General features: G+C 41.4%; 2 long non-coding RNA genes across 2 annotated transcripts; one reads left to right on the top strand and one right to left on the bottom strand.

Annotated features, from left to right (window-relative positions):
- The first annotated feature begins 7,782 nt into the window (after positions 1–7,782).
- Positions 7,783–8,747, top strand: LOC306939836. The gene is made up of 3 exons (XR_013791935.1): positions 7,783–7,887; positions 8,203–8,344; positions 8,619–8,747. It is a non-coding gene; the product is annotated as an uncharacterized lncRNA (long non-coding RNA).
- A 3,519-nt stretch (positions 8,748–12,266) lies between these two features.
- On the bottom strand, positions 12,267–18,940 carry LOC306942117. The gene is made up of 4 exons (XR_013792241.1): positions 18,843–18,940; positions 13,902–14,022; positions 13,251–13,550; positions 12,267–12,471 (listed from the first exon to the last, which is right to left on the bottom strand). It is a non-coding gene; the product is annotated as an uncharacterized lncRNA (long non-coding RNA).
- Between the last annotated feature and the right edge of the window lie 5,611 nt (positions 18,941–24,551).

The raw sequence follows: 24,551 nt of genomic DNA, 5'->3' as shown, positions 1-24,551 counted from the left end.
TTTTTGACCTGTGACCTGGTGCCAATTTTTGTTTTACACCTCTGCTGCTTAGCGGACAGTGTGGTGTTGTAGAGGAGGTCTCCCCGGACGCTTGCGTATGTCACACTAGTCGAAACATAGCAGGGATTTTTGTCCAGTGTCCACTTTAGTCCACTGTAGTCTGGAAATGGGAAGTTTTTTGACCTGTGACCTGGTGCCAATTTTTGTTTTACACCTCTGCTGCTTAGCGGACAGTGTGGTGTTGTAGAGGAGGTCTCCCCGGACGCGTGCGTATGTCACACTAGTCGAAACATAGCAGGGATTTTTGTCCAGCGTCCACTTTAGTCCACTGTAGTCTGGAAATGGGATTTTTTTTTTGACATTTTTGACCTGTGACCTGGTGCCAATTTTTGTTTTACACCTCTGCTGCTTAGCGGACAGTGTGGTGTTGTAGAGGAGGTCTCCCCGGACGCGTGCGTATGTCACACTAGTCGAAACATAGCAGGGATTTTTGTCCAGCGTCCACTTTATAAAGTCCATGCTCTCCAGTGAATAGCATTTATCCATTTAGATAACTTTTTAATTACTTATCTTTACACAGAAACATTACTTATTACTTATTTTTACACAGAAACATAATGTGTGTCCTATAGCATCGTTTAAATGCTTAATTTATAGTTTTAATGTGCAAATTAATCTTTTTTTCAATACTCTAGAGGGTACTCTTATTTTGAAGAGATCGTCCACCGGAAGTCTTATATTTGCTCACTTAGATTTGCCAAAAGAACAGTGCTGCTCAGAAGCATACAGAGCTAACGAACGGTAGCTTTTAATACGATCGTATTGAAACATGCATTAAATAATACATCGCTGTTAAAACGGGTTTTCCGGGTGTGGCACCGTACGCTATTCTACGTGTCTATGTTCCTGGCAGGCCTCGTGTTAGGATTCCGGGACTGATATATGGTACAAGAAAGCCAGTGAGTAAGTCCATGGGTCCAAATGTGTGCATTCGGCTCTCATTTGAACACCAATGTAATCGATAACTGGTCAGAACGGACGACACCATTCAATTGTAGAGAAATATTATATTATAAATATTATTTATATATTATTTATTTTATATTTTCTATGCGTGTTTGCAGTTTGGAGCCAATGTTACCAGAGTCAGGAATCACAGCAGGACAGTCTGCTGTCTGCAGTGCCAACCAGTCTGCTTCTATCAAGCTAAACAGTCAACCAAGACATCTTCGACATCCACAAAGGTGTGTGTGTGAGAGAGAGAGACACACACACACACACACGTGTATTAGGGGGTATGTATGTATACACTGTAAATGTACTGTATATGAATGAGTTTATTGTGTTGTCTTCATCAGCCCTTGAGCCCTGTACAGAACCCCTGCTCAGTCTTTGTCATCTTCACTGCCAAGCAGCCATGACTTCCAGGTAAGAATGGTAATGAATACTGTTATTTATTTTTGGTATGCGGTCAGGTTTGTGCCTGGCTCAGGCCTCAGCGAAGAGGCCTGAGGCCATCAGAACCATGTCTGATGATGCCTCTCATTGTATCTGTAGCCCCACAACAGGCACGTCAAAATATGGAGGATGAACGGTGTGTGTCTCTCTGGGAAGACTTGAGTAGACTAAACTAAAATCCTCTCAACCCATTCTGGGCGGGAATCCCTTTTGGTGTTTTAAGCCTTATGTTACACTTTAGCTATTGCAAAATAGCAGATCTACAAGCTCATAGAGCGGCACCGAGTGCCGCGCTACAAGCTTGTAGGTCTGCTATTTTTGAAAAATTGTGAAAATGTGACGCAAATCTTTGAATATTTATTGCTTCAAAGAGACCATTTTAACTCAAATCTTTGCTTCTGACGGGTTCCTGGAACAACATATTTTCAGATGGGGTCGGTGGCCAATTACATATAATTTTTGGGGTCCTTGATATGAAATATTGAGCACCACTGATACAGTGGTGCTTTATTAGTGTTAGTGGTGTTTTATTAGTGTGGTTGCCCTAACAGGGCAACCAGACTATTGTAATTAGTGTGGTTGCCCTAAAGGGCAACCAGACTATTGTAATTGTAACACTTTATTATTGTGGGCTCGCCTCAGCGAGCACACTATTGTTATCCACAGATTTCATTCTTCGAACCGCTACTACTTTCACACACTTTATGCTAGAAGTTTAGTTCAAACTTCAAACTGTTCAGCTCTTTGCAGTTATGTGTGCTTGCATTTAGATTTTTACAATTGTTTATACTTTTTTAACTTTTTAACTTTTTACATTCTTTATAATGAGAGTCGATGGAAGAAAGGTCCCATTTTCTTTGTGCTCTAATTACTCCGTCATACTTTCACTTTGAAACTCCATTCAAACTTTAAAATGTTCATCTATCTTTGAATTTTCATTGGTGAAAACGTTGTTTTGAAAAAGTTTATACCTTTTTTAGATATTTAACTTTATTTATAATTCTCGTCTCCCATAGACAATGCATGGGATTTTATCCCAAATCAACCTCACTTTTGCAGCCTCATTACTCTGGCATAGTTTGTCGTAGAAACGTGATTTAAACTTTAGCAAGCTCACACGACTTTGGACTTTCTCGTGGTTCAAACCGTATTCGAATACGTTACAGGTTTTTTCCGAAGTCGCAGTTCAATCGCAGGCCGTTTGGCATAATTAGTGCCCGCTTAGAGTGCCGGGCCTTGTAGACTAGAGGGTGGAAACTGAAATTCTTTCCTTGGAAATTTACCAAAGAAATTGTCGTCCCGGCCAAAATATTCACTTTAGACTCATGTTCTTTGGTCATTGTGTAGCCACACCCCCAAAAATCATTTTCTACAACAAACGGTTACATTTTTTTGCTTTTGTGGCGCCCCCTATGGATGAAAATGTAATTGATTTTGGCTCTGGGTTGATTGAACCACACGCAACCTGTGATTCAAATTTGGGATGGATTGGACATTCCATTCGTGATTTGCGGCAATGTTTGTAAAATAGGCCCCTCCTACTAACTTTGGTTGGACGATTATGGCCGAACAGTACGAACTATCATAATTTGGTCTGTGGTGTTTTAATGGGATAGGTCCAGAGTTCATTGGTGCCAATTTGTGTGAGATTTGGACAAAATCTCTAGGTGGAAGAGCAAAAAGTGTGTTTTGAAGAAAATTTAAATTTGGTGGAAATTCTTCCGAGGTGCCAATTTGCATGGCCTATATGCGGAGATGTGTCATGACCCAAAGAATCCATGGAAAATTTTATTTTGATTTTACAACTTACGGTTCAAGAGTTATAGGGACAATTGTAAAGTGGGCTGTTATAGCGCCACCATGAGGCCGACTGATGTAATTCCTTTTCAATACATTTTCATAATTATTATGAACCTCCCCCCCAAGTCTCGTAAATATGGCGCTTATACGGTCTCCAAGGGGACAAAAAAAAAACATTCACTCCCTGCCTCCTTCTGGAATAAGCTAGACTTGAACCAACAACCTCTGGCACACGGGGCCAGGGCTCTGGCCACTGAGCACTGTCCCCTCTTTATATTTAATAGTTACTATTAGACAGGTGCAATTATGGTTTGACCCTAAATAAATTGCAACAGAAGGTTTCTCAACTGTTTTGTGTAGTATTAGGTGTCCTTAATAACATACTAAAAGTTTACCAAAGTTTGACCATGCGAAAGGTGTTATTTTAGCATAATATGCATAATATGCCCATAACATCCTATATAAGGCAAAAAAGTCCAAATTTCATCATTCTTTAAGTAACATGTGACATATGAAACTAGGGTGTTTGCATGATTCTGAATCCATTCCAAGCATTAGTTTTGCAAAAAAACACTCATTGGGCTTAAAACGGCCATGCCCACTTGCCCAAATGTGCTGGCATCATCAATTTGTGATGACGGCATTGGCCGTTTTTAGCCCAATGAGTGTTTTTTTGCAAAACTAATGCTTGGAATGGATTCAGCATCATGAAATCACCCTAGTTTCATATGTCACATGCTACTTAAAGAATGATGAAATTTGGACTTTTTTGCCTTATATAGGATGTTATGGGCATATTATGCATATTATGCTAAAATAACACCTTTCGCATGGTCAAACTTTGGTAAACTTTTAGTATGTTATTAAGGACACCTAATACTACACAAAACAGTTGAGAAACCTTCTGTTGCAATTTTTTTAGGGTAAGGTGCCTTTTTTTCATATATGCCCTCACCTATATGAGGTGGGAGGTGGTGATCAGTGGCCTGTAGAATCCAAAACTACTTTTACAAAGGCTCGCCTAGGCCAAAGCGACACTCCTCTCCACACCCAGCCTGTATCACCCAGTCAGAACCTTTTTTTCTACAAAAGACACTGCAAGGATTCACATAATGTATGCCCGAAGGGCTACAATAAGCAATTAAAAAGGGTACTTTTGACTAGCCAAATTGTTGCCCAGGTGGGAGGGACCAAAAAAACCCACTTGCCCACTCACTCCCTGTATACTTTTGGGAAAATGTGGGAATCGTACCACAGACAATCGGCTCACTGGACCAGCACACTAGCTAACTGAGCTAACAGAGGACATGTGAGGATTGTGCTCTTTCTCCCTAGGACAATCAAAAAATCTCCCAGGAAAAAAAAGAAAAAAAATCAACCATAAAACTAGACTCAAATGTTAGGAAGGGACAAGAGATAGTCAATTTCTACATCCGGTGTTCGTTTGGACATTGTTTTATTTGAGAATGGCACTTATCTGTTCTTTCCATTCATTTTCTACATCCGGTGTCTCTACAATCTTAGACCGTTATCAATAATCATTGTGCTTTTATAGATAGGCCTATATGCCATTTGACCCTTTATTACATGTAAAAGTATGCTATGTAATACAATTTCTGTTAAGCTCATTAATGCTTTTATATTTATGCTCAATTTTTTTTTACCCTTTCTTAATGAATCAAGAATACAGTGTAAAGCATTATTCATACATTACAAATCATTAGTAGACACAGTTATAACTTTACTTACTTTATTCTGCAACTTTTTGGGCATCATACTACTTCCACATACTTTATGCTAGAAATGTAGTTCAAACTTCAACATGTTCCGCTTTATGCAGTTATTTATGCTTATATTATTATTATTTTTTAAATTTTATACTTTTTAACTTTTTGTACTTTTTTCCAGTGTTCAGACTTGGTGGGTGGTCCCACAGACACAGCTATAACTTTATACATTGCGTTTTTAGCGAGCCCACGCAGTTTCTACAGGAACTGCTTTCTAGTTTCTTTCTTTCTTTTACTGGAGTAACCTTTTTTTTGAAACGCTACTCCTCCCACAGTTTTAACTGTATGCACTTGACCCATATGTCAAATTGACCGGCTTCATCGGGAAGGATGTGCTTGTATTTTTTTAAGAGAAATGTTGTATAGTTTAATTGATATGAATTTATTAGTGAATAGAATTTCCCCATTGACATGAATGGGAAAATGCGATTTTTCGCATTTTGTCACATTCAAGTATTTTTTCCTCAGAGACTGTAAGCACTATAGTTACAAAACTTGGAGGGTAGGTTCATAATAATTACTAAAATTAATCAACTTATAATGTTATCGGTCGGCCTCATGGTGGCGCTATAACAGCCCACTTTACATTTTGGCTTATAACTCTTGAACCGTAGGTTGTAAAATCAAAATTATTTTTTCCCTGATTTCCTTGAGTCATGACGCCACGCCCATTTGCGTCATGATAGATTTTCCGCCATTTTGAATTTTCTCCAAAACACACTTTTTGCTCCTACTCCTACAGATTTTGTCCAAATTGTACACATAATCTCTGGACCTTTCCGATGAAGACACCACAGGCGGAATTTTGATAGTGCGTATCGTTCGGCCGTAATCGGCTTCCGAAGTTAGTGGGATGGGCCTATTTTACAAAAAATGCCTAAAATCCCGAACGAAATGTCCGATCCATCCCAAATTTGAATCACATGTCGCGGGTGGTTAAATCAACCAAGTACCAAAAGCAATTCAATTTTCATCCATAGGGGGCGCCGCAAATGCGAGAAATTTAACCGTTTGTCGCGAAAACATGATTTTTGGGGGATAAATCCCCTCCAAATGACTTACGCATGATCGCAGGGGTGACGCAACATTGTAATTGGCTGGCAATATCAGTGGGAGGGGCATATGTGAGCCACTGCGGCAACCACACTTTGCAATTTTTTAAAATTGCGACCTTTCTAGTTCTTTACTGTGCTTACAAATCGGATTTCAATATAGCACTTAAAAAACATTAACCTCCATCCCTTTTTAGGGCAGATTTTCAGAACATTTTATTTATTTATTAAATGTAGTGTTTAATTTGCTGGCCCAATACATGGGTTAATTATTTATTTTTTTATTTAGCAATAGCAAGTACAAAGTTCTTAAGCCAAGCAGTTGCCTCCTGGTATAATAATATGTGGGTCTATCACATTGGTTAGACATAAGGTTGGTGAGATGTCCCATCTCTCCATTCTTCGCTTTGTTCAATCATCTCTCTCTCTCATTGTCTGCATCCAGAGTCCAAGGCAAACTCGACATGTGCCGTGGCCTGTGCCGTCTTCCACCCGCGCCAGGAGCTCATTCTGTGCAACTCGTCAGGGTGTGGGACATGTCCAAGAGGACTGGTTCTGGGTCCTCTGCGCCCATCCCAACCTCAACCTGTTTGCTACTGGTAAACGGCATACCAATTACATACCAATTGATACATTGTACGATAGCAAACCACAGAGGGCTGAATGTAGTGTCAAAATTGCAGTTCCTCAACAAACAATGGTGGTGACATAACTTTGAATCAAGCGTGTACGATTTAGTACAGCAGATTCTGGTCAGATACTTGCAGATACATTCTATGGACTGCATAGGCGGCGGGTGGATTTTACCTTTGGGTAGGCTAGAATTGCGTGGGGGGGGGGGGCAACTCTCGCGGCCGAGCGGAGCGAGGCCGCGCAAATTTATTTATTTATTTCCCCCAGATGGTCTAAAAATTAGTTACTTTGACCAATTTATTACCAATCTCGTACACCATTGCTCACGAAAGCAACACCCTTGACCCAATTATAGACACTGCATCTAGCTTTTAATTAAAGTTCCCCGGGCATTGTTTTGGGATATTTTGGCCGATATGGGTATTCTTAAGTTTCGAGTCAGTGTGGAGATTACCCGGCGGTGTTGCTGCCCCTCCCGGCGCATGGCTCTTCACAGACGGCACAGAGACAGCAGCCACTCCGCTGAACGTGTCAGTGTTGCTGCAGTGGTGTGAACTGTGAACCGTGCGGTCACTGGTGGTGCTGCTGAGTGCTGACAGCCGAGCCGACTCGGACTCACAGCTTCTTCTTAGTTCTGAATTACTTTATCTTTGCCTTGAAAAAGACCGTAGGGCGTAGGCTATATCCATTTTGCGTTTTGCTGTTTTCCAAAACAAACCAGCGCGCGCTACTAGTCTGTTTGCTACAAAGCGACTGGAAGGAAGAGAAAAGAAAGGCTACCAAGAAAGAATAGAAAGGCTACCAAGTAGCCAATCATATGACCCGATCAGCGATCACCAGGGGGCAGCGACAACACACGCACACACAATAGCCTTCTATATAATGCTGCGCACATATATTATATATATTAAAAAAATACCCAGCAACATTTTTGGGAAGGCTAAGCCTTCCCTAGCCTTACACACCCGCCGCCTATGATTGACTGTTATTAAGCAACACATTTTGTTTCCGATTCGTTGTCACTGCATTAACTCGTCTGTCCGTGCTGTCCAGGTCATGACAGTGGCATGCTGGTGTTTAAGCTGGCACGCAAGCACGGTAACATGTTGTACTACGTCGACTTCAAGCAAGGACACGGCTGTCATGCAGCTACGGAGGTAGGTGTCGGTTCTGTGTTTGTCTTTGTGTGCCTGTGTGTCAATATGTCTCTTTATCTCTGCATTTTCAGATTTCATTTTGTCGTGTAACGTTTATTGTGTCATCACTGCCAGTGTGCAAAGAGTATTTATTCATAGCTCACTTTATAATTTCCAAAATCTTCCCAGTCGCACATAATTTGGTTAAACACCCACATCCTAACCAAATAACCACTTAAACCCTATGTACTTCATCTTTTGTGTCTCTGTGATTATATGTGTATAACGGGACATGGAATTTTTTTGACCATGTCTCCTTACCGCTCACCCGTCCAGGTGCTCCACATGAGGCCTAACGCCAAGCTGGTGGGCCAGTCCATCACAGCATACTGCAGAAGAAGGGCTACCCTGAGGTGGCGCTGCCCTTTGTCATGGACGAGAAGACTTTAGTCTGGCTCTGGAGTGTGGCAACATCGAGGTGGGTTGAGGAACAGTGACCGTGCCCATGTCTTTGTACTTCTGAACTCTTCTGAATGTGTATTTTCATGAGCAACGCTCATTCTTTTAATTTTGGTTAGTGTAGGTGCAAGAAAGAAACTGCCAGTACTGTCTTAAATGCAACCTTTTCACACAAACATTTACTCTTAAATCTTACCTAACATTTGGTAGTCAATGAGTTAAACACAGCAGTATGGACTACACAGCTCTACAAAAGTGGTTTGTCAGTGATTTGCCACATTTCTTGCATCTAGGAATCCCTGTTGAGGCGAATGAGGTCTACTTGATCGACGTATTCGCCCTGACAAGACAAAAGTGATCCAGGAATGGCTGTCTTCCGATCGTCTCACCACCAGGAGGCACTGATGCCCCACCAACACACACACGGCTTCACCGGGTACATTCCCTGGTTAGTTCGCTTGTTAGCAACGATCTTGCTTATAATATAAATGGTCTGTAATGCAGTGGTTCTCAACCCTTTTGATTCAGGGCACCCCTGTGAATAACATTTTCCTCCACGGCCCCCCTCAATTACACTTTTCTTTTTTCTTTTTAGAATTTTGTAACTAGTTACTATATTACTAGTAACATATTACTGTAATATTACTTTTCCCAGTAACGATTCTATATGAGACACAGGTGTATGTGACACAGAGGGCGCAGCTGCCATTAAAGGTAAAACAACGTAGTACCAGGTCTAAATGGATTTCTCACAATATGTTGTTGCTTTCTATATATATATATATATATATAATATAATTATAATATAATATTAATATAATATAATATCTTTTTTTTTTTTATTCTTTCACATCCAGGACTCACAGGACTATTTAGAATATGCCAGTTGTATGGGAAAAAGTTTATGTCCTACAGACCTACATGTGCATAATGTTCACCTGGCAGAGGATGTCAGGAAGCATGGACTATTAGACTATTTCAGTGCAGAGATGTGCAAACTTGAGGCTATAGACCAAGACCATAAGGTGTTTCTGGTACCCTTGTCTCAATACCCCTTTTGCACACAATTGAAAGGCCCCTTCTTTAGTCCTTTTTAGGGGGGTGGGACTGGGGGTGGGTGCGGGTTGTTTTTAGAATTGGTTTCCTCCATATACAAGATGTATCTGTTGGTAGAGTTTGTAGGCAATCACGGGACTATGTGTGTGGGTGCCTGGCTGGCTGGGTGGGTGCGTCTGAGCACGAAAACAGCATGGTTGTTTTTCACCACCTGTGCGCAACCTAACACACGCACATATTAACTGTATATATGGGTGTGACAGTACAGTACAGCAGAGGGACCCCCACACGGTAACTCTGTCATTTCTCAACCGTTTCGGACGCGGCGCACCCTGGGTGCGTTCCTGTGGGTCTGGAACTCCACCCCCCCCACCACTCGCTTCACATGGGTGTGATTTTTCCAATACCCACTGCCATCAGACACATTTGGCCATAGTGTGGTAGGTTTCTGATATCACAGATGTGCAAACTTGCAGGTCCACCCAGAGATAGGCAAGTGGCTTCATGTGTGTACATATATAGATAATTTATTGTACGTGTTCTCCACGAGTCTGCATCGTTTATGGTTGTAACTACAACGGTTTTGCATTTGAAGGCCTGGCGCTGCCATTGAAACTTTCTTTAGTGGTGTGTGTGATGCAGCAGCATGTACTTTTCAAAGACTTCGGTTTACTGGGCACTCCCAGGGGCAGGGGGTCATGGGTGTAAGGCCGCCGGATCACGAGTCTGCATCGTTTATGGTTGTAACTACAACGGTATCTGATCGCCTTGAACGACTTTCGTTCTTGATTAATGAAAACATTCTCGGCTTAGGCGTTTTTCTGTCTTGCACTGGTCCAAGAATTTCACATATAGCGGCGCAATATGAATACCTCTGCCGTCCCTCTTAACATGACCCAGGTTCAGATAATAAAACCCACAAAATGGAACCTTTTAGAGTCCTTTTTGTCAAGTGTCCCATGCATACTGCTTTAAATGATTTTGTTAACCCATTTAGACCTGGTGTAACCTATATGTTTTCAATGCTGGCTGCACCCCCTGTGTCATAATCAACAATCTTTATTTTTGAGTGGTGTAAACCACTCCTACAACTGGCTTTTTTGTGCAGAAAAAATGAGCATGGTTGCTATGTTCACCCTGTTGTAATGATGTAATGAAATCACACCCGGGTGAACATAGCAACCATGCTCATTTTTTCTGCACAAACAAAGCCAGGTAATGAAATCACACCCGGGTGTGATTTCATTACGTCAGACAGACCTTACACCACTCAGTTCACACGGGTGTGATTTTTTTAATACAAATTTGAAGGTTTTCAGAAAACCACATATGTCGCTACATGTATAGCAATAGATGACAACTATTTAAAATGCTGAATCTGGCATTCCCAGATTCGGCCTCTGCCATCAATGGAACCCATTTTGGGCGGGAACCCCTTTTGGTGTTTTAAGCATTGTGTTATACTTTAGCTATTGTAAAATGGCAGATATACAAGCTCATAGTGTGGCACCAAGTTCCGCGCTACTAGGTCTATTTTTGAAAAATCATGAAAATGTGAAATGTGGCACAAATCTTTGAATATATTCTTTCAGAGCAAGCATTTTTTACTCATCTTTGCTTCTGGGTGGTCACTGGAACAACATATTTTATTACATGTATTTTTGGGGGTCCTTGACATGAAAATGTTTGAGAATGACTGACAAACATGGGTTTTTCAGAAAACTGTCATGATTTAGAAGGCATTTGTAGAATCGTCCTCAGGTCTAAATGGGTTAAAGGAATACGCTCCACTAGAGCAAAACGTGTGTAAACCGGGTGCAGTACTTAGTTTAGACCGTGTCATTGGTTAGACCAGGCATTAGTCCTACAACCTATCTCAAACCCTCACCCTACACCTAACCTCCCATGGGGCAGCCCACACTTCACCCGCCCCTATTGGAAAAAAAGTGCAATAACTTAACCTGTCTGACTCTGTAATGGCCTGTTTTTCCCACAATGTGATGTTATTTGATCAGTTGTAACTTGCCCAATATTTCCTCACCATTACATTCTTTCCTGTGAATAAAATATTTTGTTTGTTCACTTCATCTCTTGCCATTTCATAACCTTTTGTTTTAATACCATGTGATTCCATACTTTACCTCCAAGAAAAGTAAATCATATTCATGAACTCTGCCATGCTAGGACATTATTGGTCCTAATACGAGACCATATTTGGTTTGTTAAACTTTATGTGTTGATGGCAGGGCAATCCCCAAATCCATAGCTGAGGGGTATGTGACTTGATGGTACCCATGTCTTCCTGGGGTCAGCAATTGCACAAATCTGTTCATGGGGAAGTTTGAGAAGGATGTTGTACACAACGATAACCCTTTTTCAGGTTCATTGATGTGTTGTATTTTCACTGGAACAGTTGAGTTCAAGTCCACCCTAGAGTACAGCCATTTCATTTTTTTACGTTCTGTCAGACCAGTTAAGGGACTGAGTGTACAGGAAAGAAACTGACAGTTTTTTCCAGTTATCCTGCTGGCCTTAAAGGTTGCAGGTATCGTAGTTTTCCACAAATCGAAAATTTGGCATAATTTGCACTACCTTATCTGCATTAGACTGACTTCTTTACACTGTCAACTGCACACTTCTCAAATCAATTTACAAAAGGAGATTATCATTCATATGGTGTTCCATTTCTACAGTTTACAGTTTGTGCTGTAATGGTATGTGTGTACGGCTGTGTACTAAATGAAAACACAAGTTCCAATTTGTGAACGGTTAAGAGAGTCTTCTTTTATACGTTGTGCCCTGGTTGTCAATTGATCATGGTGTTAACTTAAATACACAAGTGTTGTGACGCTGTACTTTCTGTAACCACAAATGGACTTCAAAGATTTGTTCAAAGTAAATGTTTATCTGAAATATGACAGAATCATGAATGGAGTTACACATTTTGCACTGACAACATTAAAATAAACAATGTTACGGTATCAGTTTCAGGTCAACATGGTCCTTGAAATGAGTAGTCCAAGGTGAATCCTGACACCATTCCTTGGCCTTCGAGAAAACTCCAGGGGGACTCCAGGCCTTTGAGACAACCTGGTGATATAAGAGGACAGCATACAGTTAGGAGGACCCTTAAACCACAGTATAATTATGCAACCATTCCACTGTAGAAGGAAATGGTGCAAGGAAATGGTGCAATCTGGTGCATTGTCAGATTGATAGTGAATAAAGTGATGCATTGACTGTTCTTTATACAATTTAGGCATTTAGCATACGCTCTTCTCCTGGAATTGGATCCAGTGTAATAATTTAGTGACCACAAGGTTTGCAATAATGAGGATATGTAATCAGTGAATTACTTCTTTCATTGAAGAAATAAGGGCAGAATAAGCTTCAGCCCATACCTACCAAGGGGCCATCTTGTTGACTTGATCATACCATGTTCAACCCACACTTTTTTGACTTGAGAGCTACTTTCAAAATGTCAAGATCTACCCACCGAAATAATTATTATGCTGAAAATAGTTGTATAGTACCTGAGGGCTTTGGAATAGCGCCAATGGCATTACATATAAGACAAATGCACTTGGAATGGGAAATAGAGGGGGTTAGGTAGGGTTTTATTTTATTTGTAATGCTACCGATGTTTGTGCAGTTAAATTACATTTTCTTTAGGGGCATGTCCTGTGCATTTCAATTAAATATTCTTTAGGGGCATGTCATGATATCTACCTGCACAGACTTTGTGATCTACTGGTAGATCGCAATCTACCTTTTGGGCAATCCTGTAAAAGGAAAAGAATGACTTAAGTAGTAAACTAACCATCACCTCTGTCATAATTCCATTCATGCTATTATAGTCCTGTTATCACCCGAGGTCATTGATGCTCTGTCCGATCAGCTGGTGTATCCGGTCGCAGACTGGCAGCCAGAAGATCCTGGACCTGCCTCAGCTTCCTCTCTGTTCCAGACGGGCGTTGCGGATGGCCGTCTACTCTCACCAATCTTTCGTCCCACAGCTTGAAGGCCAAGGGATGCGCTTGGTGAAGACGCCCGCCCGTGTGACCACTCGTCACGGCATCGGCCTGCTGTACCCTCCCGACACGGACAGTCTCCCGTCGCGCTCACTGGGCCGTCTCCAGAGTCCCTAGATGGTGGCAGCTGGCTGTACTCTAGAGGAAGGGTGGTGGGTGGATGAATCAGTAATGAGGGCAGAAGAGTAAATTGAGAATACTAAACAGCAAAAAAAAATGGATGAAATGTGTCTGGTTCAATGATGGTTAAATAAAAACGAATTACATACGTTGATGTGCTACTGTACATATGAGCTACAAAATAATAGTCAAATTACAATAATGTATGCAGTTTAGGCAAGGTGCAAGGTTGAGGTACTTCACAATAATGTAATGTTCCAACAACTTCAAATATATAGTGCCATGAAAACAAAATAGCCTCTTATTAATACATGGCCTGTTACTAATACAACATTTTAATTTCACAGACACACATTTTAAATTAATTACCTTCACACCACACCTGCGGTCTCCTACTTGAGGCTAGCTTCAGCTCGTACTTTTGCCCAATAATTCCTTCTTTATCTGGAGCAGCAAGGAAACCCTGGATCCTTGGATGATTTTGTCCCATCTGCAATTGAAGATAAATAGCAAATATAACATCAAATGAATAAAATCTGGGTGAATTATATGATTACTTAGCAAATTCCCACAATCTGCTGTGGTCGAGTAAGAACTGCTGCTTTTGAGGTTTTAAAACAGACAAATATACCCTCTACTACTTTCCATTATTCCATTTTCAGGGCACCAGGGGTCACTTCATGATTTGAGACATTACATAAATTTAAATATATATTTTATCTATTAAATATTACAAGTAATATTAAATGTATGGCATGTAAATAAATATAATTTAAGAAGTCAGTATGTGTACCCAGAGTTATAGAATAAGACTGTAATTAATACATTTTTGTATTTATATATATATATATATATATATATATATATATATACACACACACACACACACACTAAAATATTAATTAACTATATTGTATTTATTACAGTAATTAATTCTATATTTATATATTACTATATTGCTGTGTGTACCTAACCCACAGAAACGTCACAGTTTACAGCAAAGAGGAAAAAAGAGCGGGAACATTAAACCAGCCTCAAAAACCAGCTGGCAGCTTAGCCATTTAAATGCCAAAGTCCAGCTGTTAAGCGTCGTAAGTCAACAGTTTATTTTTAATGTATAACATTAGGTTATTATATAATTAGTTATTGCATTTCAGTTGCTGTTATTCGGTTGACAACGTTTATAGTTGTTTGTTTGTGTTTGTTTGTGTGTTTAGTTTGGTAAGTACCGCTACTACATATAGTCCGGAGGCTTAGTGAAAGGATAGTGCAATTGCGGATAAAAGCGTAATTTTTTGCATGATGGTTCGTTAGGGTCAGTTATTGAATTTTAGCCTAGGAGCCCTTGTCAAATATCTATTTTAAATATCAAATTGCAAGACTATTATTATCAATGAAATATGTGAAAATCCGCCTAGTATTTTTCAGACTATATACATCATAAAATGATCAGATTATTTCCAAATGTGATAAAGTTGACTTATTTTGACATTATTAAAGTCACAGAACATGAAATATCATCAATAACACCTTTATTGCAATGAAGAATACATACAAATGAACTAGAACTCGACCGGCCATCGGACGGTCTCGCGCCACACCATCCAGGTGGCCAGTTGTCCGGGTGGCCACTTGTGCAGGGTGCCCACTTGTTCAGTCAGACTACATTTTGGGTGCGATACTGAACCATACTGTAGCGTACTGTACTGTACCATACTGTACCGTACTGTACAATACTGCACTGTACTGTACCATACTGCACTGTACTGTACCAGACTGTACCGCACTGTACCGTACTGTACTGTACTGTACTGTACCAGACTGTACGTTACCGTACCGTACCATACTGTACTGTATACCATACCGTGCTGCTGTGTGCGTGTGTGTGCGTGTGCATGTGTGTGTGTGTGTGCGTGTGTGAAGTGAAGTGAAAAAGGGAGGGGTCGGTGAATGTGGAAATTGTGATATAATTTGCGTCACAGCAAAATGTTGCACAATAACAGTATGGCACACAAAAGCAATATTTGTACAATACATATGACAGGTGAGCGGAGGCAATGTAGTGCAGATGGATTCCTGTGGCATGTAGATTTTTTTGTGCTTCTTCTGTCGTATATGTCCTTAGACCTTCAGCTCCATTGCAGCAAACCAGTCCAGTGTGTCATTGTCTAGGTCAATTAAGCCTTGATCACCATTTGGTGGCCGGTATGTGGGGCAGCTGGTCAGCACGTGTTCCACAGTCTGTAATGGATCCCCACATTCGCAGTGGGCACTTTCTGTGACATCCCACTTCTGCATGGATGCACCAAAGCGTCCCACACCCGTCCTCAGGCGGTTGAGGGTTGTCCACTCCCTGCGGGGGAGGCGCTGGCCAGGAGCATCTGTGAGATCCTCGATGTAGTAGTGAAGCCTGGAAGGATCTGCTGCCTTCCACTGGTCTCTCCATCTTGCCTTCACCCAGGAAGCCTTGGAGGTGTCGGCTGGTGTTGTGCCGAGCAGTTCCTGGGCCTGTGTGGCAAAGGGCCGCCGGGACTTGAGACACGTACGCTGTGGTGTCTCCGTGACGACCTTGTGGAGGAGGTGAGATTTGCTCAACTGTGCCTTCCGAGTGAGGGCCAGTGTGGCTGCTTCTCGCCTGACCTCTGCTGGGGCGATTCCAGCAAGGACTGGCAGTTGGTTGGTTGGCGTGGCTCGTAGGCATCCAGAGACCATGTCCAGCTTTTGGATATGGGGGCTACGGCTCCAGGCTGAGGCACAGTATTCAGTGGCAGGGAAAACTAGGGCCTCGGTGGAGATGCGCAATGTCTTTGTGGTGACTCCCCACGTGGTGCCAGCTAGATACCGTATCAGTGCGGCACGGGCGGTGGTCTTTCCCTTAACACTATCCAGGTGTTGTTTAAAGGACAGTGTTCTGTCGAGCTTCACTCCAAGGTATGTCGGTGATTACTGGGACTGTAGCCGGGCACCGTCGACCATGATGTTGATTTGGCGAGTTGCTTCCCTTTTGTAGAGGTGGAACATTGTTGCTACAGTCTTCTCAACACTGAGCTCCCCCTTTCCATTATAGTACAAGGATATGCATCATAGTGTGAAACATGTTATAGAGCTGTGCTTTCTGCCTAGCTGTGGGGAACAGTCCAAATTTGCATTACTGCATTTTCAGGTACTACACTACAGTCACCTTTACAGGTGCATGTAAACCTGTAATGGTCAGCCAAACTGGCACCCATGACCCTTCTTCCTTAACCCACCCATAGTTCTGTGGAGAAGGAATCACTTGGTGCAGGCTTTGTGTGCTGGTGGCCCAGATGCCCGCTTGGTAGACTGCAAAAGCCTAGGGGAACCCAAATCTCGAGCCCTGCCTATGTTTCATGCATATTCCGGTTGTGACACAACATATGCCTTAATAGCCGGGGAGCCAGTCACCCAAAATCTGAGAGGACCTATGATGTCATAACATAACATTTTTTTCTATTAATTTGGTCAGAGCAGACCTCTCATTCTGTGGACCTTAATGACCAAGTGAATAGAAAAAACACAAATAAAAAGTATTTCATGACATCACAGGTTCATCTCTATTCCCGCTCCCCGGCTATTAATGGAAAGGGTAAGAAGTCAGCTTGGCGGACCTGGCAAGCCTATGATGCTGCGACAGAAACATTCGTCAATCTGGCAAAGCATCCCTTCCAGCAACTAGATGTTGACTGCCAGCACTTCCGGGAGCTTGAAAGACTGACAGTAATTTTGTACGACAAATCCAGTCCTTTGAGCTCCATCAACGAAAAAAGAAAATAACTCTTCTGTGAACAAAATCGAACGATAGAGAAATTACCTCCCACCCAGGGTGCACTCACATGTGAAACGGGCAGTCTACCAAGCAGGCATCTGGGCCACCAGCACACAAAGCCATCAAATGATTCCTTCTCCACAAAACTATGGGTGAGCCAAGGAAGAAGGGTCATGGGTGCTAGTTTGACTGACCATTCCAAAGGTTTCCAGAGCTTGCAGAGAGCTGATCAGATGCACCTGTAAAGGTGATGTATACCTGCAAATGCAGCAATGCAAATTTGGACTGTTCCCCACTTTGCAAATGCAATTGTGACAGCTAGGCAGAATGTGCACAGCTCTATAACATGTTTCGCACTATGATGCATATTAATTTGTATTCTTCATTGCAATAAAGGTGTTATTGATGATATTTCATGTTCTGTGACTTTAATAATGTCAAAATAAGTCAACTTTATCACATTTGGAAGTAATCTGATCATTTTATGATGTATATAGTCTGAAAAATACTAGGCGGATTTTCACATATTTCACATATTTCATTGATATTGATAGTCTTGCAATTTGATATTTAAAATAGATATTTGACAAGGGCTCCTAGGCTAAAATCATTTAGCATGACGTAAAGAAGCCTCATACAAAATTTGGCGCTTTTATCCGCAAGTGCACTATTCTCCTAAAAAAGTGCACTAAGCCTCTGGACTAATATTTGTAGCCCAGCCAAGGCAGGCATTAATTACAGTATCATTTGTTTAACAAGAACCTAGGCAATGAAATGTATCCTCAAGAATATATTGTATGTGACGAGCATAACAAATAATATTTCAAGAGATGACGTTAGAAATTCTAGGGTTTTAGTGTTAATTATATTATTCGCTCGGCGGTCTCCTTAACCAATTCATTTAGCGAGCTAGCTAGCCAAACATGACTAATGTTTAAAAGGCCTTGACGCGCACGAAATAATATATTTTCTAATTGCGTTACGTTAGTTATTCTTCACTTTAATGAATTGCATTTTTATAGCGCTTTTCCAAGTGCTCAAAGCGCTTTACAATGGTTCATTCATTTATACATTGGGAGGTGACTTTAAGTGGGCTATGGTTAACATTGGCCATTTTTGGCTTTTAAAGGCCCCGGCTTTAATAGCTAATGCTACATTAAGCAGAATAAGCTTTACGTGTACACGTACTAGTATTGGTTACTATGCTTATAGTCAAGCAACATGACTCGTTTAGTACGAGTGTCATGGCTACTATAATTAATGAGACAGTATGTCGCATGTACCGTAGGCTTAGCTATTCAGTGTATGCGACATGCTAGCCATGGTTCACATGACGCTCGTATGACAGTCATGTTTCAGGGCTAGCGACATGCAGTTATTTAAGTCGCATAAATGTAGGCCTACAGCAGCATCAAGTTTACTTAAGCATAGAGCAGAGGATTTATCGTAATGTAATCTATATCCAAAGTAAAAACCCATTACTTTCACATGCATCATCAGAAATGTTTTTTCAAACTACTCACCGATGGTAACATCGAACCATGGTTGAACACTGCAGTACTGTGGAGTTTGACCATAATATGTCCGGGTCTTCGCTCCCCAAATCCATCATGTCGGCTCTGATGGAACTGCAAAGGCAATGCATGTTATACAAAACAGACCCACCACGCATACATACACAATTAATCATTGTCACATAATGATTAATGCACATAATTTGTGCATTATATATTACTCACAATGAAAATGTTACGATGCAGATCAGACGACTTTTCACATTCTGAATCAAGAACAGGAAGTTACGTCAGGGACTTGTTTTCCTGCTGTAAACCAACTTAAGTTACAGGCATGCGCCATCTACAGGCAAACTGGAGGAACGCACACTGCAGTTCATGATAAAACGACATTGCTTTGCACATTTTTTTAATTATCTCCACTTATACAGGTTGGATACAAATGAATACGTTTGGGTGACACTAATAACATATTATAATAAACCTTTATTTATATAGCACCTTTCAAAACGGCGTTACAAAGTGTTTTACAAAACAAACAGTACACACAAAACAGGACATTTTAAAAACTGCAAAATTTAAAATACAAGCAAACAACAATTACATAGAAAATATTATGAAGCTAGGGCAGAGAAAACAATCCATAAAACACAATCAAGAGAAATTAAGATTAAATACATCCGTGTCAAGTTACACCACACACACTTAAAATGTTGTTATAGTGTATGTGTAAGAATTATTTTTTAATACAATAGCGACAAGAAAAATCATTAATACATTTTGATATTGGAAAATAGAAAATAAATCATACATAATAATGAAAAAGCCCATCTAATTCTATCCAATTTGTTATTTTTAGGTCATCCATTTGCAGTTGAAGCCATCAAGTAAGTAGTCATGTTCAATTCAGTGTTAACTCCTCCTTACATAGTTAATACCATAAAATGCAGAAAGTAAATATTTCAGAATAAGTTATCAGCTGTGTATTTGTGTCAATCTTTTGTTTAGTATGGCATACAGTAGTGGACCATCCTATTGGACTCTGAGGCGTAAATCCAAAGAAATGGTTGACAGACATTTGGAGTCAATTAGTTTAGAGGAGAGAAGCACCCTCAGGCTGCGTACACACCTAAAGAACAAATGTTTGGTCCGTGTGCGATGCCTGATTGCTATTTGATTGCTGCTCCAATTCATTTTCAATGGGAGTCACGTCGTTTGATCGGACAAACCTGTCCAATGTGGGGGCGGAGGGCACAACAAACACATCGGACACCTTGTAGTCAAAACAGCCAACGAACAGGGTGGGACTTCAGATCGGACAGAAGGGTGGTTTTTAACCGCCAACTAATAGGAGAGAACTTCCGTTCTTGACAGCACTGGGTGGGGTTTAGGCTGTAGTCTTCTGAGTTACGTGACACAGACTATTATATCGCTTGTTTGTATGTCTTCTTTTGGCTACGGCCGTGCGTAACTTGGAGAGTCCAAGTTGCGCACGGCTGTCTCCAGTGAGTGAGTCCAGTCTGGTACTGGTTCTATTCTATATACAGAAATACAGGACGATAGCCAAAATAGCCGTCGGGCCTCGGCAGTTGTGAGGCTGCATTAATAATTAGTTCTAAAAGCATGTCTTTTTTACGGGGATCACTATTGATTTTAATAGTAGACGCATATATGTCTATAGCCTGGCTAATAAGCCAGACTAATATCACACAACACTGTCGCGGTATATCAGTCTGGGCTGGCTCCACTTGGATTTCATTTCCCGGGGAACATTTTCTCTTTGACGCAATTGGTCAGAGCTACTGTCAGTCAAAGGTCTCAAGCATTGAACGTCACTGTACCAAAGCCCGCCTATATTGCATACCGTGGCCCGATTGGTCCGACCTGTTCTCTGCTGTAGGAAAGAGGCGTGCTACTGAGCCTCGCCAGACCGTAATCCGCTGGTAGGCAACTTTTTTTTGCCAACGGCTGATTCGGTCTGGTTTATTAACCAGGCTAATATGTCTATGAGTAGCCTAGAGTAGAAATGTAATGGCAGCGTACGAGGTTCACATGCGCAAATATAACAGATGTACAAGTTATCGACACGAATGGTACTTACAGTCTGGTACACGATGTAAGCTTGTAGATCTGTTTATTTTAAGCATGCGCCACCGCCACCACGCAAAGTTATGACGCGCGCACATGTGGGGGGAGAGACCCGATATATTTTATAGCTCTATGGGAGAGACGCAGACAGAGAAATATTTAAAATCATCCTGTCTCGCTCTAGCGCAAGGCCGCACGCATAAAGAGCCAATGGAGCAAATGTTAAATAAGCTACACAGGTGGTCCTAAATGATTAATTGATTACATCACTATAGCAAAAGACGTGATATAGGTCAACTCAACTGCAGCGGAGCTGTTCTGACTTGAAGCTTAACTGACCAGCACGGCTTCAAATTTAAACCATAAGATGACATGGAAATGCCCGTCGATTTGATGCGCAGAAATAACATAGGCCTATATCGAATCAGGTTAAGGTGCACACATGGAAGAAAAGTCCTTTTTATCGGGATTCGGGGATATTTTGTTGTAGGCTATACGTCTCCGGTGAATTGTATGCACCAGCAGCAAGCACATTATTGTTCAAACACCTGCTCCTCTGTTCATCTGTTGTCTTATTTGGCTAATAAAATACTTATTAAGAATTCATGCAATTTCAAGTTGTTGCTGCAATCATGATTCATGTTGCTGTTCTCTTCTCTCTGTGTGACTGAAGTTTGCGCCCAAAAATTGTACAGTGATTTCCCGCACCCCCTCATGTTATTTTTCCCTCCGTAGCAAAATGACCTCTTTTCTTTTTTTCACTATTTGGTTCGCTTAACATGTCCACGTGTCATTTGTTTACATATTTGGTACGCTTTACAAAGTCCAGTGTGAACACCAAACGGACCAAAATCAAAATGCAAATATTTGGTCCTTGGTCCGGACCTTCTAAGTGAACTTTGAGTGTGAAAAACGGCCTCGACAAACTACTGCTAGCTGCTGCTGCAGTCAAGAAAACTACACTGAACATATGTGCATCTATTTCCGCGTGTCGTAGCACCGCCCAAATCGCGCAAAGCATTGTGGGACATGGAGGCATCAAATCATAAAAATTTAATCAGTGGTCGGTCGGACAGATCTGTGTGTCCGAAAGGTGTGTACGAAGCCTCAGCCAGTCAATTGTAACCCAGGTCATGGAAACTGGTTACTAATGAAGAAATGGAGCAAGTCTACCTAACTTGATTTCCCCCTGTCATGCTGCTGACAAATAGTCAGCCAAGGCCATGGAGACTGACAGGTGAATTTCACCCAATCAGACGACACACCTCAACTGCTTGCCCCGCCCTTCTCTGCTCCCCAGTCTCACACAGAAGCTGCACTGAACTGAAGAAGTCCCCCATGACAGAGAGAGAGAGGCACAGAGCCCAAACAGATCAATAATTAGAACAATAAATAAGCTTAAAAGCTAGATAAGACAGCACACACACCTTGCCCATCAACTCATAGATCCCTGAGGGCTGAGAATTAGTTTCTTCTAAACATTGCTGTGTGTGACTGTGTGCTGGGGGTAGCTGCAGCATCACCATTCCTGGTGATTGAGAGCACTTTATTTGCATACCATAGGTCAGGTTTTTTGGATGAGGCCAGAGTTTAGGTCTACCAAGGATGGCGAGCGACTAACCCAGGAGGATTGCATGCGAAGACCATCTTTGATTTTCCTTGGAGACATACTCTGCATCAAGTCTGTGTGTTCTATCAGTGTGGTAGAACAGAACTGAGCACAATCACAGAACTTGAACACTAAACAGTGAACACTGCACAACATTCAGTACACCACACTACTACACCCCGCAGTGTGGTTGGACTGTCATTGAACTCACTCTCACATTCATCCATTTGTGGTTTACATTGGGTTCATTGACTGTATTGACACTGTATCGAATTGATGTGTAATGTAAATTGATTTGAAGGTAATTGTAATTTCATTCTGTATTGGGATTAAGAATTCATGGATCCATAGTTCATTAATATAAATACTTACCATACAGTTAAAAGGATATTTACAATTAAAAAGATATCTATAGTTAAAAGGATACTAACTAAAAAGATACTTACCAGGGTGCACCCGAGGATAAAAACCAGTAGATCATAAAACTAGATTAAAACCCATAGGTTCAAACCCATAGGACCTGTAGCATAAATTAAAGGGTACTTCACCCAAAATATTTAAAGGGTTTAATTTGAAAGATAATAGTGATCTAATCACTGACGTCAAGAGGTGACTACAAGTTACGCACTATCTGAGCTCATTATTGTTGTTTACTGTTGTCTATGTCTGTATGTGTGTTTTTGGTACCATTCAATTTATTTACTATTTTCTATAATACAAGCCGGCCGTTCTTTATTACATGCTACATACTGGTGTGGTCTCATCTCAATCATTTTACTCTTTTATGCTCCCAGAGCCGAACCTAACTGAATACTAGTCCAGATTTAATACTTTATTGTTCTTGGTCATAGGTCCATTATACAAAGGTATGACAGAGCTACCACCACTCACAGTTTATATGAGAGAAGTGCAGCCACTCGGTCAGTGGGGGAAGAAAGCAGTGACAACTGTTCACTGGTTGAGGACTCTGAGATAAGTGCCACTGATCCACAGGTGGATTATTACGAGGACCAGAGTATTGCCGACAGTGATCATCAGTACATGGATTGTGTAGAAGTGCCAGATGAGCTGAACATTGATGATTTTGTTGATGCCTATGAGACATTTCCCCAACAGTCCTCTGATGGAGATGATTTTGAGCCGTTGCAAAGCAGCTTAGCAACTTGGGCAGCAGATCACAGTGTCACACATACTGCTCTAAATGATTTGTTAAAGCTACTTGCAGTGCATCACCCATCTCTTCCAAAAGATGCCAGGACATTATTAGGTACTGTGCGCTCTGTGGCTGTGGTTGACAAAGCCGGTGGGCAATACCACAACTTTGGGGTGTTGAATGCCATTAAAGGAATCCTGCAAGTAAACAAAGCTCAGCTAGAGCAAAATATGTGTGTAAACCTGCAAGTGAACATTGATTGCTTACCACTCTTTAAAAGCTTGAGGACTCAATTGTGGCCCATTCTCGGACATGTCAAGAACTTTAACTGTGACCCTGTGCTTTTAGGATTGTTCTGTGGCTCTGCAAAGCCGACATCGCTCGAGGAGTACTTTGAGGACTTTATCACTGAATTACTGCATTTAGAGAACGGTTTTGCCTTTGAAGGCCTGGAACTGACATTGAAACTCTCTTCAGTTGTGTGTGATGCTCCAGCATGTGCTTTTGTCAAGTGCATTAAAGGGCACACTGGATATTTTGGCTGTGGGAAGTGCACACAGGAGGGCATATACACAGACAATAGAGTGGTATTTCCTGATACCGGTGCTCCTTTGAGGACCGATGAGGACTTCAATGAGTTCACCAATGAGGAGCACCATCTTGGTACTTCACCCCTCCAAAGGACATCCCTTGGAATGGTGTCAGGATTTCCCTTGGACTACATGCATCTTATTTGCCTTGGGGTGATGCGCAGACTCCTGATGCTGTGGCTCAAGGGTCCACTTAACTGTAGGCTGTCCTCTCACAACATCACCACGTTGTCTCAAAGGCTCATTGAAGTGTGCAGTTATGTCCCCCTGGAGTTTGC

The sequence above is a fragment of the Electrona antarctica genome, assembly GCF_951216825.1.
Source record: "Electrona antarctica genome assembly, chromosome: 2".
Taxonomy (NCBI): domain Eukaryota; kingdom Metazoa; phylum Chordata; class Actinopteri; order Myctophiformes; family Myctophidae; genus Electrona; species Electrona antarctica.
The sequence above is the reverse complement of the archived record's forward strand: the minus strand, read 5'-3'. Positions and strand labels throughout refer to the sequence as shown.